We start from the raw sequence: 15,623 nt of genomic DNA, 5'->3' as shown, positions 1-15,623 counted from the left end.
CTCTCTGCCTCTCTGCCTCTCTGCCTCTCTGCCTCTCTGCCTCTCTGCCTCTCTGCCTCCATGGCTGAACAGGTCTACTGTATACTAAAGCTCTAGACCTGTGAGCTAGCCTGTGTGATGTTGTCACAACGTATCCACGGACACATTGGGAATTGTGACATCATCATCATGATCATCACACAGACTGGCTGTCCTGTAAGAGACAGAAAGATAGATAGAGACACAGACGGAGAGATGCACTTAGAAATAGATATGCCCAGGCACAGACTGCATTGGGCTTCTGTATCCTACAATGACATTTGAATGAAAAAGAATTTCAGGGGAGTTACATGGTGCATATTTTAATATGAGATCTATACTGTATATATATGTTGTATTACTGTACATCATTTATTTGCCTCCAAATATCCGCCATATGTGAAGGGGCGTAAGTCTAAAATTTGCCTTCCTAGGTAAGAAACTGTTCTTACATACTGTATGACGCAACTGTATGCCAAAAACCTATCTATGAACACAGGGAAAACACACTATTCTCTGTGTTAACAGCTACATTTCTTGGAGACCAAATACACAAAAAATCAGTGACACTGACTCCAAATCAGAGACAGTTGACATGTCTGGATTCTAAACACTATTCAGCATATGTACAGTATCAAGGCAAAAAGTGGTATGATTGCAGACCAAAACACTCTGCACCCTAGGAAGGAATGGGGGAAAAAAACGAATCACAGTGACCCAACCAATATGGCCGGTTAGCTCAGATGGTTAGAGCGTGGTGCTAATAACGCCAAGGTCGCGGGTTCGATCCCCGTACTGGCCAAAGTTTTACACGTATTTGACATATGTCTCTCTTTATAGACCCCTGACGAGTTAGTTTGAAGGATTATTCCTTTCGGAAGGATTGTTGATGCACTTTGTATAGACGCAAAAAGAGGGGGACAACATCCATCCTGTTGTAAGTGTGCAAAAAGAGTGATTTCTTTCTGTGCCACTCCATTTTTTTTTTAACAAATGGTACAGTATATATCACCTTGGTACTACAGTATATGCAATGTAAATATGCGGATGAACAGAGCATAGAATAAAGAAGAGAGCATAGAATAAAGAAGCAGCTAGCGCAAACAGTAATTATCACTGAAGTGACGTGAGTAATGCTAACGATTGAGAAGCCCTGAATTGTAAGGATGGAAAAGATACCACCTGCATGTAGTACTTATGAACTCATGTAGTCATGTAGTCATGGCAAGCAGACAGCACGTCGCCCCCTATTGGCTGCAATCCTTCTGGGCTAAAAATAAAAACTATCTGCTGGCACGTTTTCTTTCTCAATCCGCCCCATTCACCAGGAAGAGAGACAGAAACAGTTCACCTCCGCATCCATTTCCTCTCTCACTTTAACGCTGGCTGCACCTGAGACAGTGGGAGGGAAGTTGAGAGATCAAAAAAGAGTCACAACCATTCCAAATCCTGTCCTATCAACAGGCTGCTGCTGTCTCTCTGCTCTCAAGGAATTTAATTTGCATGGGAGGGACAAACTGATGTCTCTGCCTCTCTGCCTCTCTGCCTCTCTGCCTCTCTGCCTCTCTGCCTCTCTGCCTCTCTGCCTCTCTGCCTCTCTGCCTCTCTGCCTCTCTGCCTCTCTGCCTCTCTGCCTCTCTGCCTCTCTGCCTCTCTGCCTCTCTGCCTCTCTGCCTCTCTGCCTCTCTGCCTCTCTGCCTCTCTGCCTCTCTGCCTCTCTGCCTCCATGGCTGAACAGGTCTACTGTATACTAAAGCTCTAGACCTGTGAGCTAGCCTGTGTGATGTTGTCACAACGTATCCACGGACACATTGGGAATTGTGACATCATCATCATGATCATCACACAGACTGGCTGTCCTGTAAGAGACAGAAAGATAGATAGAGACACAGACAGAGAGATGCACTTAGAAATAGATATGCCAAGGCACAGACTGCATTGGGCTTCTGTATCCTACAATGACATTTGAATGAAAAAGAATTTCAGTGGAGTTACATGGTGCATATTTTAATATGAGATCTATACTGTATATATATGTTGTATTACTGTACATCATTTATTTGCCTCCAAATATCCGCCATATGTGAAGGGGTGTAAGTCTAAAATTTGCCTTCTTAGGTAAGAAACTGTTCTTACATACTGTATGACGCAACTGTATGCCAAAAACCTATCTATGAACACAGGGAAAACACACTATTCTCTGTGTTAACAGCTACATTTCTTGGAGACCAAATACACAAAAAATCAGTGACACTGACTCCAAATCAGAGACAGTTGACATGTCTGGATTCTAAACACTATTCAGCATATGTACAGTATCAAGGCAAAAAGTGGTATGATTGCAGACCAAAACACTCTGCACCCTAGGAAGGAATGGGGGAAAAAAACGAATCACAGTGACCCAACCAATATGGCCGGTTAGCTCAGATGGTTAGAGCGTGGTGCTAATAACGCCAAGGTCGCGGGTTCGATCCCCGTACTGGCCAAAGTTTTACATGTATTTGACATATGTCTCTCTTTATAGACCCCTGACGAGTTAGTTTGAAGGATTATTCCTTTCGGAAGGATTGTTGATGCACTTTGTATAGACGCAAAAAGAGGGGGACAACATCCATCCTGTTGTAAGTGTGCAAAAAGAGTGATTTCTTTCTGTGCCACTCCATTTTTTTTTTAACAAATGGTACAGTATATATCACCTTGGTACTACAGTATATGCAATGTAAATATGCGGATGAACAGAGCATAGAATAAAGAAGAGAGCATAGAATAAAAAAGCAGCTAGCGCAAACAGTAATTATCACTGAAGTGACGTGAGTAATGCTAACGATTGAGAAGCCCTGAATTGTAAGGATGGAAAAGATACCACCTGCATGTAGTACTTATGAACTCATGTAGTCATGTAGTCATGGCAAGCAGACAGCACGTCGCCCCCTATTGGCTGCAATCCTTCTGGGCTAAAAATAAAAACTATCTGCTGGCACGTTTTCTTTCTCAATCCGCCCCATTCACCAGGAAGAGAGACAGAAACAGTTCACCTCCGCATCCATTTCCTCTCTCACTTTAACGCTGGCTGCACCTGAGACAGTGGGAGGGAAGTTGAGAGATCAAAAAAGAGTCACAACCATTCCAAATCCTGTCCTATCAACAGGCTGCTGCTGTCTCTCTGCTCTCAAGGAATTTAATTTGCATGGGAGGGACAAACTGATGTCTCTGCCTCTCTGCCTCTCTGCCTCTCTGCCTCTCTGCCTCTCTGCCTCTCTGCCTCTCTGCCTCTCTGCCTCTCTGCCTCTCTGCCTCTCTGCCTCTCTGCCTCTCTGCCTCTCTGCCTCTCTGCCTCTCTGCCTCTCTGCCTCTCTGCCTCTCTGCCTCTCTGCCTCTCTGCCTCTCTGCCTCCATGGCTGAACAGGTCTACTGTATACTAAAGCTCTAGACCTGTGAGCTAGCCTGTGTGATGTTGTCACAACGTATCCACGGACACATTGGGAATTGTGACATCATCATCATGATCATCACACAGACTGGCTGTCCTGTAAGAGACAGAAAGATAGATAGAGACACAGACAGAGAGATGCACTTAGAAATAGATATGCCAAGGCACAGACTGCATTGGGCTTCTGTATCCTACAATGACATTTGAATGAAAAAGAATTTCAGTGGAGTTACATGGTGCATATTTTAATATGAGATCTATACTGTATATATATGTTGTATTACTGTACATCATTTATTTGCCTCCAAATATCCGCCATATGTGAAGGGGTGTAAGTCTAAAATTTGCCTTCTTAGGTAAGAAACTGTTCTTACATACTGTATGACGCAACTGTATGCCAAAAACCTATCTATGAACACAGGGAAAACACACTATTCTCTGTGTTAACAGCTACATTTCTTGGAGACCAAATACACAAAAAATCAGTTACACTGACTCCAAATCAGAGACAGTTGACATGTCTGGATTCTAAACACTATTCAGCATATGTACAGTATCAAGGCAAAAAGTGGTATGATTGCAGACCAAAACACTCTGCACCCTAGGAAGGAATGGGGGAAAAAAACGAATCACAGTGACCCAACCAATATGGCAGGTTAGCTCAGATGGTTAGAGCGTGGTGCTAATAACGCCAAGGTCGCGGGTTCGATCCCCGTACTGGCCAAAGTTTTACATGTATTTGACATATGTCTCTCTTTATAGACCCCTGACGAGTTAGTTTGAAGGATTATTCCTTTCGGAAGGATTGTTGATGCACTTTGTATAGACGCAAAAAGAGGGGGACAACATCCATCCTGTTGTAAGTGTGCAAAAAGAGTGATTTCTTTCTGTGCCACTCCATTTTTTTTTTAACAAATGGTACAGTATATATCACCTTGGTACTACAGTATATGCAATGTAAATATGCGGATGAACAGAGCATAGAATAAAGAAGAGAGCATAGAATAAAAAAGCAGCTAGCGCAAACAGTAATTATCACTGAAGTGACGTGAGTAATGCTAACGATTGAGAACCCCTGAATTGTAAGGATGGAAAAGATACCACCTGCATGTAGTACTTATGAACTCATGTAGTCATGTAGTCATGGCAAGCAGACAGCACGTCGCCCCCTATTGGCTGCAATCCTTCTGGGCTAAAAATAAAAACTATCTGCTGGCACGTTTTCTTTCTCAATCCGCCCCATTCACCAGGAAGAGAGACAGAAACAGTTCACCTCCGCATCCATTTCCTCTCTCACTTTAACGCTGGCTGCACCTGAGACAGTGGGAGGGAAGTTGAGAGATCAAAAAAGAGTCACAACCATTCCAAATCCTGTCCTATCAACAGGCTGCTGCTGTCTCTCTGCTCTCAAGGAATTTAATTTGCATGGGAGGGACAAACTGATGTCTCTGCCTCTCTGCCTCTCTGCCTCTCTGCCTCTCTGCCTCTCTGCCTCTCTGCCTCTCTGCCTCTCTGCCTCTCTGCCTCTCTGCCTCTCTGCCTCTCTGCCTCTCTGCCTCTCTGCCTCTCTGCCTCTCTGCCTCTCTGCCTCTCTGCCTCTCTGCCTCTCTGCCTCCATGGCTGAACAGGTCTACTGTATACTAAAGCTCTAGACCTGTGAGCTAGCCTGTGTGATGTTGTCACAACGTATCCACGGACACATTGGGAATTGTGACATCATCATCATGATCATCACACAGACTGGCTGTCCTGTAAGAGACAGAAAGATAGATAGAGACACAGACGGAGAGATGCACTTAGAAATAGATATGCCCAGGCACAGACTGCATTGGGCTTCTGTATCCTACAATGACATTTGAATGAAAAAGAATTTCAGGGGAGTTACATGGTGCATATTTTAATATGAGATCTATACTGTATATATATGTTGTATTACTGTACATCATTTATTTGCCTCCAAATATCCGCCATATGTGAAGGGGCGTAAGTCTAAAATTTGCCTTCCTAGGTAAGAAACTGTTCTTACATACTGTATGACGCAACTGTATGCCAAAAACCTATCTATGAACACAGGGAAAACACACTATTCTCTGTGTTAACAGCTACATTTCTTGGAGACCAAATACACAAAAAATCAGTGACACTGACTCCAAATCAGAGACAGTTGACATGTCTGGATTCTAAACACTATTCAGCATATGTACAGTATCAAGGCAAAAAGTGGTATGATTGCAGACCAAAACACTCTGCACCCTAGGAAGGAATGGGGGAAAAAAACGAATCACAGTGACCCAACCAATATGGCCGGTTAGCTCAGATGGTTAGAGCGTGGTGCTAATAACGCCAAGGTCGCGGGTTCGATCCCCGTACTGGCCAAAGTTTTACACGTATTTGACATATGTCTCTCTTTATAGACCCCTGACGAGTTAGTTTGAAGGATTATTCCTTTCGGAAGGATTGTTGATGCACTTTGTATAGACGCAAAAAGAGGGGGACAACATCCATCCTGTTGTAAGTGTGCAAAAAGAGTGATTTCTTTCTGTGCCACTCCATTTTTTTTTTAACAAATGGTACAGTATATATCACCTTGGTACTACAGTATATGCAATGTAAATATGCGGATGAACAGAGCATAGAATAAAGAAGAGAGCATAGAATAAAAAAGCAGCTAGCGCAAACAGTAATTATCACTGAAGTGACGTGAGTAATGCTAACGATTGACAACCCCTGAATTGTAAGGATGGAAAAGATACCACCTGCATGTAGTACTTATGAACTCATGTAGTCATGTAGTCATGGCAAGCAGACAGCACGTCGCCCCCTATTGGCTGCAATCCTTCTGGGCTAAAAATAAAAACTATCTGCTGGCACGTTTTCTTTCTCAATCCGCCCCATTCACCAGGAAGAGAGACAGAAACAGTTCACCTCCGCATCCATTTCCTCTCTCACTTTAACGCTGGCTGCACCTGAGACAGTGGGAGGGAAGTTGAGAGATCAAAAAAGAGTCACAACCATTCCAAATCCTGTCCTATCAACAGGCTGCTGCTGTCTCTCTGCTCTCAAGGAATTTAATTTGCATGGGAGGGACAAACTGATGTCTCTGCCTCTCTGCCTCTCTGCCTCTCTGCCTCTCTGCCTCTCTGCCTCTCTGCCTCTCTGCCTCTCTGCCTCTCTGCCTCTCTGCCTCTCTGCCTCTCTGCCTCTCTGCCTCTCTGCCTCTCTGCCTCTCTGCCTCTCTGCCTCTCTGCCTCTCTGCCTCCATGGCTGAACAGGTCTACTGTATACTAAAGCTCTAGACCTGTGAGCTAGCCTGTGTGATGTTGTCACAACGTATCCACGGACACATTGGGAATTGTGACATCATCATCATGATCATCACACAGACTGGCTGTCCTGTAAGAGACAGAAAGATAGATAGAGACACAGACGGAGAGATGCACTTAGAAATAGATATGCCCAGGCACAGACTGCATTGGGCTTCTGTATCCTACAATGACATTTGAATGAAAAAGAATTTCAGGGGAGTTACATGGTGCATATTTTAATATGAGATCTATACTGTATATATATGTTGTATTACTGTACATCATTTATTTGCCTCCAAATATCCGCCATATGTGAAGGGGTGTAAGTCTAAAATTTGCCTTCTTAGGTAAGAAACTGTTCTTACATACTGTATGACGCAACTGTATGCCAAAAACCTATCTATGAACACAGGGAAAACACACTATTCTCTGTGTTAACAGCTACATTTCTTGGAGACCAAATACACAAAAAATCAGTGACACTGACTCCAAATCAGAGACAGTTGACATGTCTGGATTCTAAACACTATTCAGCATATGTACAGTATCAAGGCAAAAAGTGGTATGATTGCAGACCAAAACACTCTGCACCCTAGGAAGGAATGGGGGAAAAAAACGAATCACAGTGACCCAACCAATATGGCCGGTTAGCTCAGATGGTTAGAGCGTGGTGCTAATAACGCCAAGGTCGCGGGTTCGATCCCCGTACTGGCCAAAGTTTTACATGTATTTGACATATGTCTCTCTTTATAGACCCCTGACGAGTTAGTTTGAAGGATTATTCCTTTCGGAAGGATTGTTGATGCACTTTGTATAGACGCAAAAAGAGGGGGACAACATCCATCCTGTTGTAAGTGTGCAAAAAGAGTGATTTCTTTCTGTGCCACTCCATTTTTTTTTTAACAAATGGTACAGTATATATCACCTTGGTACTACAGTATATGCAATGTAAATATGCGGATGAACAGAGCATAGAATAAAGAAGAGAGCATAGAATAAAAAAGCAGCTAGCGCAAACAGTAATTATCACTGAAGTGACGTGAGTAATGCTAACGATTGAGAACCCCTGAATTGTAAGGATGGAAAAGATACCACCTGCATGTAGTACTTATGAACTCATGTAGTCATGTAGTCATGGCAAGCAGACAGCACGTCGCCCCCTATTGGCTGCAATCCTTCTGGGCTAAAAATAAAAACTATCTGCTGGCACGTTTTCTTTCTCAATCCGCCCCATTCACCAGGAAGAGAGACAGAAACAGTTCACCTCCGCATCCATTTCCTCTCTCACTTTAACGCTGGCTGCACCTGAGACAGTGGGAGGGAAGTTGAGAGATCAAAAAAGAGTCACAACCATTCCAAATCCTGTCCTATCAACAGGCTGCTGCTGTCTCTCTGCTCTCAAGGAATTTAATTTGCATGGGAGGGACAAACTGATGTCTCTGCCTCTCTGCCTCTCTGCCTCTCTGCCTCTCTGCCTCTCTGCCTCTCTGCCTCTCTGCCTCTCTGCCTCTCTGCCTCTCTGCCTCTCTGCCTCTCTGCCTCTCTGCCTCTCTGCCTCTCTGCCTCTCTGCCTCTCTGCCTCTCTGCCTCTCTGCCTCCATGGCTGAACAGGTCTACTGTATACTAAAGCTCTAGACCTGTGAGCTAGCCTGTGTGATGTTGTCACAACGTATCCACGGACACATTGGGAATTGTGACATCATCATCATGATCATCACACAGACTGGCTGTCCTGTAAGAGACAGAAAGATAGATAGAGACACAGACGGAGAGATGCACTTAGAAATAGATATGCCCAGGCACAGACTGCATTGGGCTTCTGTATCCTACAATGACATTTGAATGAAAAAGAATTTCAGGGGAGTTACATGGTGCATATTTTAATATGAGATCTATACTGTATATATATGTTGTATTACTGTACATCATTTATTTGCCTCCAAATATCCGCCATATGTGAAGGGGCGTAAGTCTAAAATTTGCCTTCCTAGGTAAGAAACTGTTCTTACATACTGTATGACGCAACTGTATGCCAAAAACCTATCTATGAACACAGGGAAAACACACTATTCTCTGTGTTAACAGCTACATTTCTTGGAGACCAAATACACAAAAAATCAGTGACACTGACTCCAAATCAGAGACAGTTGACATGTCTGGATTCTAAACACTATTCAGCATATGTACAGTATCAAGGCAAAAAGTGGTATGATTGCAGACCAAAACACTCTGCACCCTAGGAAGGAATGGGGGAAAAAAACGAATCACAGTGACCCAACCAATATGGCCGGTTAGCTCAGATGGTTAGAGCGTGGTGCTAATAACGCCAAGGTCGCGGGTTCGATCCCCGTACTGGCCAAAGTTTTACACGTATTTGACATATGTCTCTCTTTATAGACCCCTGACGAGTTAGTTTGAAGGATTATTCCTTTCGGAAGGATTGTTGATGCACTTTGTATAGACGCAAAAAGAGGGGGACAACATCCATCCTGTTGTAAGTGTGCAAAAAGAGTGATTTCTTTCTGTGCCACTCCATTTTTTTTTTAACAAATGGTACAGTATATATCACCTTGGTACTACAGTATATGCAATGTAAATATGCGGATGAACAGAGCATAGAATAAAGAAGAGAGCATAGAATAAAAAAGCAGCTAGCGCAAACAGTAATTATCACTGAAGTGACGTGAGTAATGCTAACGATTGACAACCCCTGAATTGTAAGGATGGAAAAGATACCACCTGCATGTAGTACTTATGAACTCATGTAGTCATGTAGTCATGGCAAGCAGACAGCACGTCGCCCCCTATTGGCTGCAATCCTTCTGGGCTAAAAATAAAAACTATCTGCTGGCACGTTTTCTTTCTCAATCCGCCCCATTCACCAGGAAGAGAGACAGAAACAGTTCACCTCCGCATCCATTTCCTCTCTCACTTTAACGCTGGCTGCACCTGAGACAGTGGGAGGGAAGTTGAGAGATCAAAAAAGAGTCACAACCATTCCAAATCCTGTCCTATCAACAGGCTGCTGCTGTCTCTCTGCTCTCAAGGAATTTAATTTGCATGGGAGGGACAAACTGATGTCTCTGCCTCTCTGCCTCTCTGCCTCTCTGCCTCTCTGCCTCTCTGCCTCTCTGCCTCTCTGCCTCTCTGCCTCTCTGCCTCTCTGCCTCTCTGCCTCTCTGCCTCTCTGCCTCTCTGCCTCTCTGCCTCTCTGCCTCTCTGCCTCTCTGCCTCTCTGCCTCTCTGCCTCTCTGCCTCTCTGCCTCTCTGCCTCTCTGCCTCTCTGCCTCTCTGCCTCCATGGCTGAACAGGTCTACTGTATACTAAAGCTCTAGACCTGTGAGCTAGCCTGTGTGATGTTGTCACAACGTATCCACGGACACATTGGGAATTGTGACATCATCATCATGATCATCACACAGACTGGCTGTCCTGTAAGAGACAGAAAGATAGATAGAGACACAGACGGAGAGATGCACTTAGAAATAGATATGCCCAGGCACAGACTGCATTGGGCTTCTGTATCCTACAATGACATTTGAATGAAAAAGAATTTCAGGGGAGTTACATGGTGCATATTTTAATATGAGATCTATACTGTATATATATGTTGTATTACTGTACATCATTTATTTGCCTCCAAATATCCGCCATATGTGAAGGGGTGTAAGTCTAAAATTTGCCTTCTTAGGTAAGAAACTGTTCTTACATACTGTATGACGCAACTGTATGCCAAAAACCTATCTATGAACACAGGGAAAACACACTATTCTCTGTGTTAACAGCTACATTTCTTGGAGACCAAATACACAAAAAATCAGTGACACTGACTCCAAATCAGAGACAGTTGACATGTCTGGATTCTAAACACTATTCAGCATATGTACAGTATCAAGGCAAAAAGTGGTATGATTGCAGACCAAAACACTCTGCACCCTAGGAAGGAATGGGGGAAAAAAACGAATCACAGTGACCCAACCAATATGGCCGGTTAGCTCAGATGGTTAGAGCGTGGTGCTAATAACGCCAAGGTCGCGGGTTCGATCCCCGTACTGGCCAAAGTTTTACATGTATTTGACATATGTCTCTCTTTATAGACCCCTGACGAGTTAGTTTGAAGGATTATTCCTTTCGGAAGGATTGTTGATGCACTTTGTATAGACGCAAAAAGAGGGGGACAACATCCATCCTGTTGTAAGTGTGCAAAAAGAGTGATTTCTTTCTGTGCCACTCCATTTTTTTTTTAACAAATGGTACAGTATATATCACCTTGGTACTACAGTATATGCAATGTAAATATGCGGATGAACAGAGCATAGAATAAAGAAGAGAGCATAGAATAAAGAAGCAGCTAGCGCAAACAGTAATTATCACTGAAGTGACGTGAGTAATGCTAACGATTGAGAACCCCTGAATTGTAAGGATGGAAAAGATACCACCTGCATGTAGTACTTATGAACTCATGTAGTCATGTAGTCATGGCAAGCAGACAGCACGTCGCCCCCTATTGGCTGCAATCCTTCTGGGCTAAAAATAAAAACTATCTGCTGGCACGTTTTCTTTCTCAATCCGCCCCATTCACCAGGAAGAGAGACAGAAACAGTTCACCTCCGCATCCATTTCCTCTCTCACTTTAACGCTGGCTGCACCTGAGACAGTGGGAGGGAAGTTGAGAGATCAAAAAAGAGTCACAACCATTCCAAATCCTGTCCTATCAACAGGCTGCTGCTGTCTCTCTGCTCTCAAGGAATTTAATTTGCATGGGAGGGACAAACTGATGTCTCTGCCTCTCTGCCTCTCTGCCTCTCTGCCTCTCTGCCTCTCTGCCTCTCTGCCTCTCTGCCTCTCTGCCTCTCTGCCTCTCTGCCTCTCTGCCTCTCTGCCTCTCTGCCTCTCTGCCTCTCTGCCTCTCTGCCTCTCTGCCTCTCTGCCTCTCTGCCTCTCTGCCTCTCTGCCTCTCTGCCTCTCTGCCTCTCTGCCTCCATGGCTGAACAGGTCTACTGTATACTAAAGCTCTAGACCTGTGAGCTAGCCTGTGTGATGTTGTCACAACGTATCCACGGACACATTGGGAATTGTGACATCATCATCATGATCATCACACAGACTGGCTGTCCTGTAAGAGACAGAAAGATAGATAGAGACACAGACGGAGAGATGCACTTAGAAATAGATATGCCCAGGCACAGACTGCATTGGGCTTCTGTATCCTACAATGACATTTGAATGAAAAAGAATTTCAGGGGAGTTACATGGTGCATATTTTAATATGAGATCTATACTGTATATATATGTTGTATTACTGTACATCATTTATTTGCCTCCAAATATCCGCCATATGTGAAGGGGTGTAAGTCTAAAATTTGCCTTCTTAGGTAAGAAACTGTTCTTACATACTGTATGACGCAACTGTATGCCAAAAACCTATCTATGAACACAGGGAAAACACACTATTCTCTGTGTTAACAGCTACATTTCTTGGAGACCAAATACACAAAAAATCAGTGACACTGACTCCAAATCAGAGACAGTTGACATGTCTGGATTCTAAACACTATTCAGCATATGTACAGTATCAAGGCAAAAAGTGGTATGATTGCAGACCAAAACATTCTGCACCCTAGGAAGGAATGGGGGAAAAAAACGAATCACAGTGACCCAACCAATATGGCCGGTTAGCTCAGATGGTTAGAGCGTGGTGCTAATAACGCCAAGGTCGCGGGTTCGATCCCCGTACTGGCCAAAGTTTTACATGTATTTGACATATGTCTCTCTTTATAGACCCCTGACGAGTTAGTTTGAAGGATTATTCCTTTCGGAAGGATTGTTGATGCACTTTGTATAGACGCAAAAAGAGGGGGACAACATCCATCCTGTTGTAAGTGTGCAAAAAGAGTGATTTCTTTCTGTGCCACTCCATTTTTTTTTTAACAAATGGTACAGTATATATCACCTTGGTACTACAGTATATGCAATGTAAATATGCGGATGAACAGAGCATAGAATAAAGAAGAGAGCATAGAATAAAAAAGCAGCTAGCGCAAACAGTAATTATCACTGAAGTGACGTGAGTAATGCTAACGATTGAGAACCCCTGAATTGTAAGGATGGAAAAGATACCACCTGCATGTAGTACTTATGAACTCATGTAGTCATGTAGTCATGGCAAGCAGACAGCACGTCGCCCCCTATTGGCTGCAATCCTTCTGGGCTAAAAATAAAAACTATCTGCTGGCACGTTTTCTTTCTCAATCCGCCCCATTCACCAGGAAGAGAGACAGAAACAGTTCACCTCCGCATCCATTTCCTCTCTCACTTTAACGCTGGCTGCACCTGAGACAGTGGGAGGGAAGTTGAGAGATCAAAAAAGAGTCACAACCATTCCAAATCCTGTCCTATCAACAGGCTGCTGCTGTCTCTCTGCTCTCAAGGAATTTAATTTGCATGGGAGGGACAAACTGATGTCTCTGCCTCTCTGCCTCTCTGCCTCTCTGCCTCTCTGCCTCTCTGCCTCTCTGCCTCTCTGCCTCTCTGCCTCTCTGCCTCTCTGCCTCTCTGCCTCTCTGCCTCTCTGCCTCTCTGCCTCTCTGCCTCTCTGCCTCTCTGCCTCTCTGCCTCTCTGCCTCTCTGCCTCTCTGCCTCTCTGCCTCTCTGCCTCTCTGCCTCCATGGCTGAACAGGTCTACTGTATACTAAAGCTCTAGACCTGTGAGCTAGCCTGTGTGATGTTGTCACAACGTATCCACGGACACATTGGGAATTGTGACATCATCATCATGATCATCACACAGACTGGCTGTCCTGTAAGAGACAGAAAGATAGATAGAGACACAGACGGAGAGATGCACTTAGAAATAGATATGCCCAGGCACAGACTGCATTGGGCTTCTGTATCCTACAATGACATTTGAATGAAAAAGAATTTCAGGGGAGTTACATGGTGCATATTTTAATATGAGATCTATACTGTATATATATGTTGTATTACTGTACATCATTTATTTGCCTCCAAATATCCGCCATATGTGAAGGGGCGTAAGTCTAAAATTTGCCTTCCTAGGTAAGAAACTGTTCTTACATACTGTATGACGCAACTGTATGCCAAAAACCTATCTATGAACACAGGGAAAACACACTATTCTCTGTGTTAACAGCTACATTTCTTGGAGACCAAATACACAAAAAATCAGTGACACTGACTCCAAATCAGAGACAGTTGACATGTCTGGATTCTAAACACTATTCAGCATATGTACAGTATCAAGGCAAAAAGTGGTATGATTGCAGACCAAAACACTCTGCACCCTAGGAAGGAATGGGGGAAAAAAACGAATCACAGTGACCCAACCAATATGGCCGGTTAGCTCAGATGGTTAGAGCGTGGTGCTAATAACGCCAAGGTCGCGGGTTCGATCCCCGTACTAGCCAAAGTTTTACACGTATTTGACATATGTCTCTCTTTATAGACCCCTGACGAGTTAGTTTGAAGGATTATTCCTTTCGGAAGGATTGTTGATGCACTTTGTATAGACGCAAAAAGAGGGGGACAACATCCATCCTGTTGTAAGTGTGCAAAAAGAGTGATTTCTTTCTGTGCCACTCCATTTTTTTTTTAACAAATGGTACAGTATATATCACCTTGGTACTACAGTATATGCAATGTAAATATGCGGATGAACAGAGCATAGAATAAAGAAGAGAGCATAGAATAAAAAAGCAGCTAGCGCAAACAGTAATTATCACTGAAGTGACGTGAGTAATGCTAACGATTGACAACCCCTGAATTGTAAGGATGGAAAAGATACCACCTGCATGTAGTACTTATGAACTCATGTAGTCATGTAGTCATGGCAAGCAGACAGCACGTCGCCCCCTATTGGCTGCAATCCTTCTGGGCTAAAAATAAAAACTATCTGCTGGCACGTTTTCTTTCTCAATCCGCCCCATTCACCAGGAAGAGAGACAGAAACAGTTCACCTCCGCATCCATTTCCTCTCTCACTTTAACGCTGGCTGCACCTGAGACAGTGGGAGGGAAGTTGAGAGATCAAAAAAGAGTCACAACCATTCCAAATCCTGTCCTATCAACAGGCTGCTGCTGTCTCTCTGCTCTCAAGGAATTTAATTTGCATGGGAGGGACAAACTGATGTCTCTGCCTCTCTGCCTCTCTGCCTCTCTGCCTCTCTGCCTCTCTGCCTCTCTGCCTCTCTGCCTCTCTGCCTCTCTGCCTCTCTGCCTCTCTGCCTCTCTGCCTCTCTGCCTCTCTGCCTCTCTGCCTCTCTGCCTCTCTGCCTCTCTGCCTCTCTGCCTCTCTGCCTCTCTGCCTCTCTGCCTCTCTGCCTCTCTGCCTCCATGGCTGAACAGGTCTACTGTATACTAAAGCTCTAGACCTGTGAGCTAGCCTGTGTGATGTTGTCACAACGTATCCACGGACACATTGGGAATTGTGACATCATCATCATGATCATCACACAGACTGGCTGTCCTGTAAGAGACAGAAAGATAGATAGAGACACAGACGGAGAGATGCACTTAGAAATAGATATGCCCAGGCACAGACTGCATTGGGCTTCTGTATCCTACAATGACATTTGAATGAAAAAGAATTTCAGGGGAGTTACATGGTGCATATTTTAATATGAGATCTATACTGTATATATATGTTGTATTACTGTACATCATTTATTTGCCTCCAAATATCCGCCATATGTGAAGGGGTGTAAGTCTAAAATTTGCCTTCTTAGGTAAGAAACTGTTCTTACATACTGTATGACGCAACTGTATGCCAAAAACCTATCTATGAACACAGGGAAAACACACTATTCTCTGTGTTAACAGCTACATTTCTTGGAGACCAAATACACAAAAAAT

The 15,623-nt window shown here is 43.9% G+C and overlaps 7 non-coding genes across 7 annotated transcripts; all 7 read left to right on the top strand.

Annotated features, from left to right (window-relative positions):
* Positions 1-746: 746 nt before the first annotated feature.
* TRNAI-AAU (transfer RNA isoleucine (anticodon AAU)) lies at positions 747-820 on the top strand. The gene has a single exon. It is a non-coding gene; the product is annotated as a tRNA-Ile (tRNA).
* A 1,610-nt stretch (positions 821-2,430) lies between these two features.
* Positions 2,431-2,504, top strand: TRNAI-AAU (transfer RNA isoleucine (anticodon AAU)). Its single transcript has one exon. It is a non-coding gene; the product is annotated as a tRNA-Ile (tRNA).
* A 3,246-nt stretch (positions 2,505-5,750) lies between these two features.
* Positions 5,751-5,824, top strand: TRNAI-AAU (transfer RNA isoleucine (anticodon AAU)). The gene has a single exon. It is a non-coding gene; the product is annotated as a tRNA-Ile (tRNA).
* A 1,570-nt stretch (positions 5,825-7,394) lies between these two features.
* On the top strand, positions 7,395-7,468 carry TRNAI-AAU (transfer RNA isoleucine (anticodon AAU)). The gene has a single exon. It is a non-coding gene; the product is annotated as a tRNA-Ile (tRNA).
* A 1,570-nt stretch (positions 7,469-9,038) lies between these two features.
* On the top strand, positions 9,039-9,112 carry TRNAI-AAU (transfer RNA isoleucine (anticodon AAU)). The gene has a single exon. It is a non-coding gene; the product is annotated as a tRNA-Ile (tRNA).
* A 1,626-nt stretch (positions 9,113-10,738) lies between these two features.
* Positions 10,739-10,812, top strand: TRNAI-AAU (transfer RNA isoleucine (anticodon AAU)). The gene has a single exon. It is a non-coding gene; the product is annotated as a tRNA-Ile (tRNA).
* A 1,610-nt stretch (positions 10,813-12,422) lies between these two features.
* Positions 12,423-12,496, top strand: TRNAI-AAU (transfer RNA isoleucine (anticodon AAU)). The gene has a single exon. It is a non-coding gene; the product is annotated as a tRNA-Ile (tRNA).
* The last annotated feature ends 3,127 nt before the right edge of the window (positions 12,497-15,623 follow it).

Source organism: Ascaphus truei, chromosome 12, assembly GCF_040206685.1.
Source record: "Ascaphus truei isolate aAscTru1 chromosome 12, aAscTru1.hap1, whole genome shotgun sequence".
Lineage (NCBI taxonomy): Eukaryota > Metazoa > Chordata > Amphibia > Anura > Ascaphidae > Ascaphus > Ascaphus truei.
The sequence above is the reverse complement of the archived record's forward strand: the minus strand, read 5'-3'. Positions and strand labels throughout refer to the sequence as shown.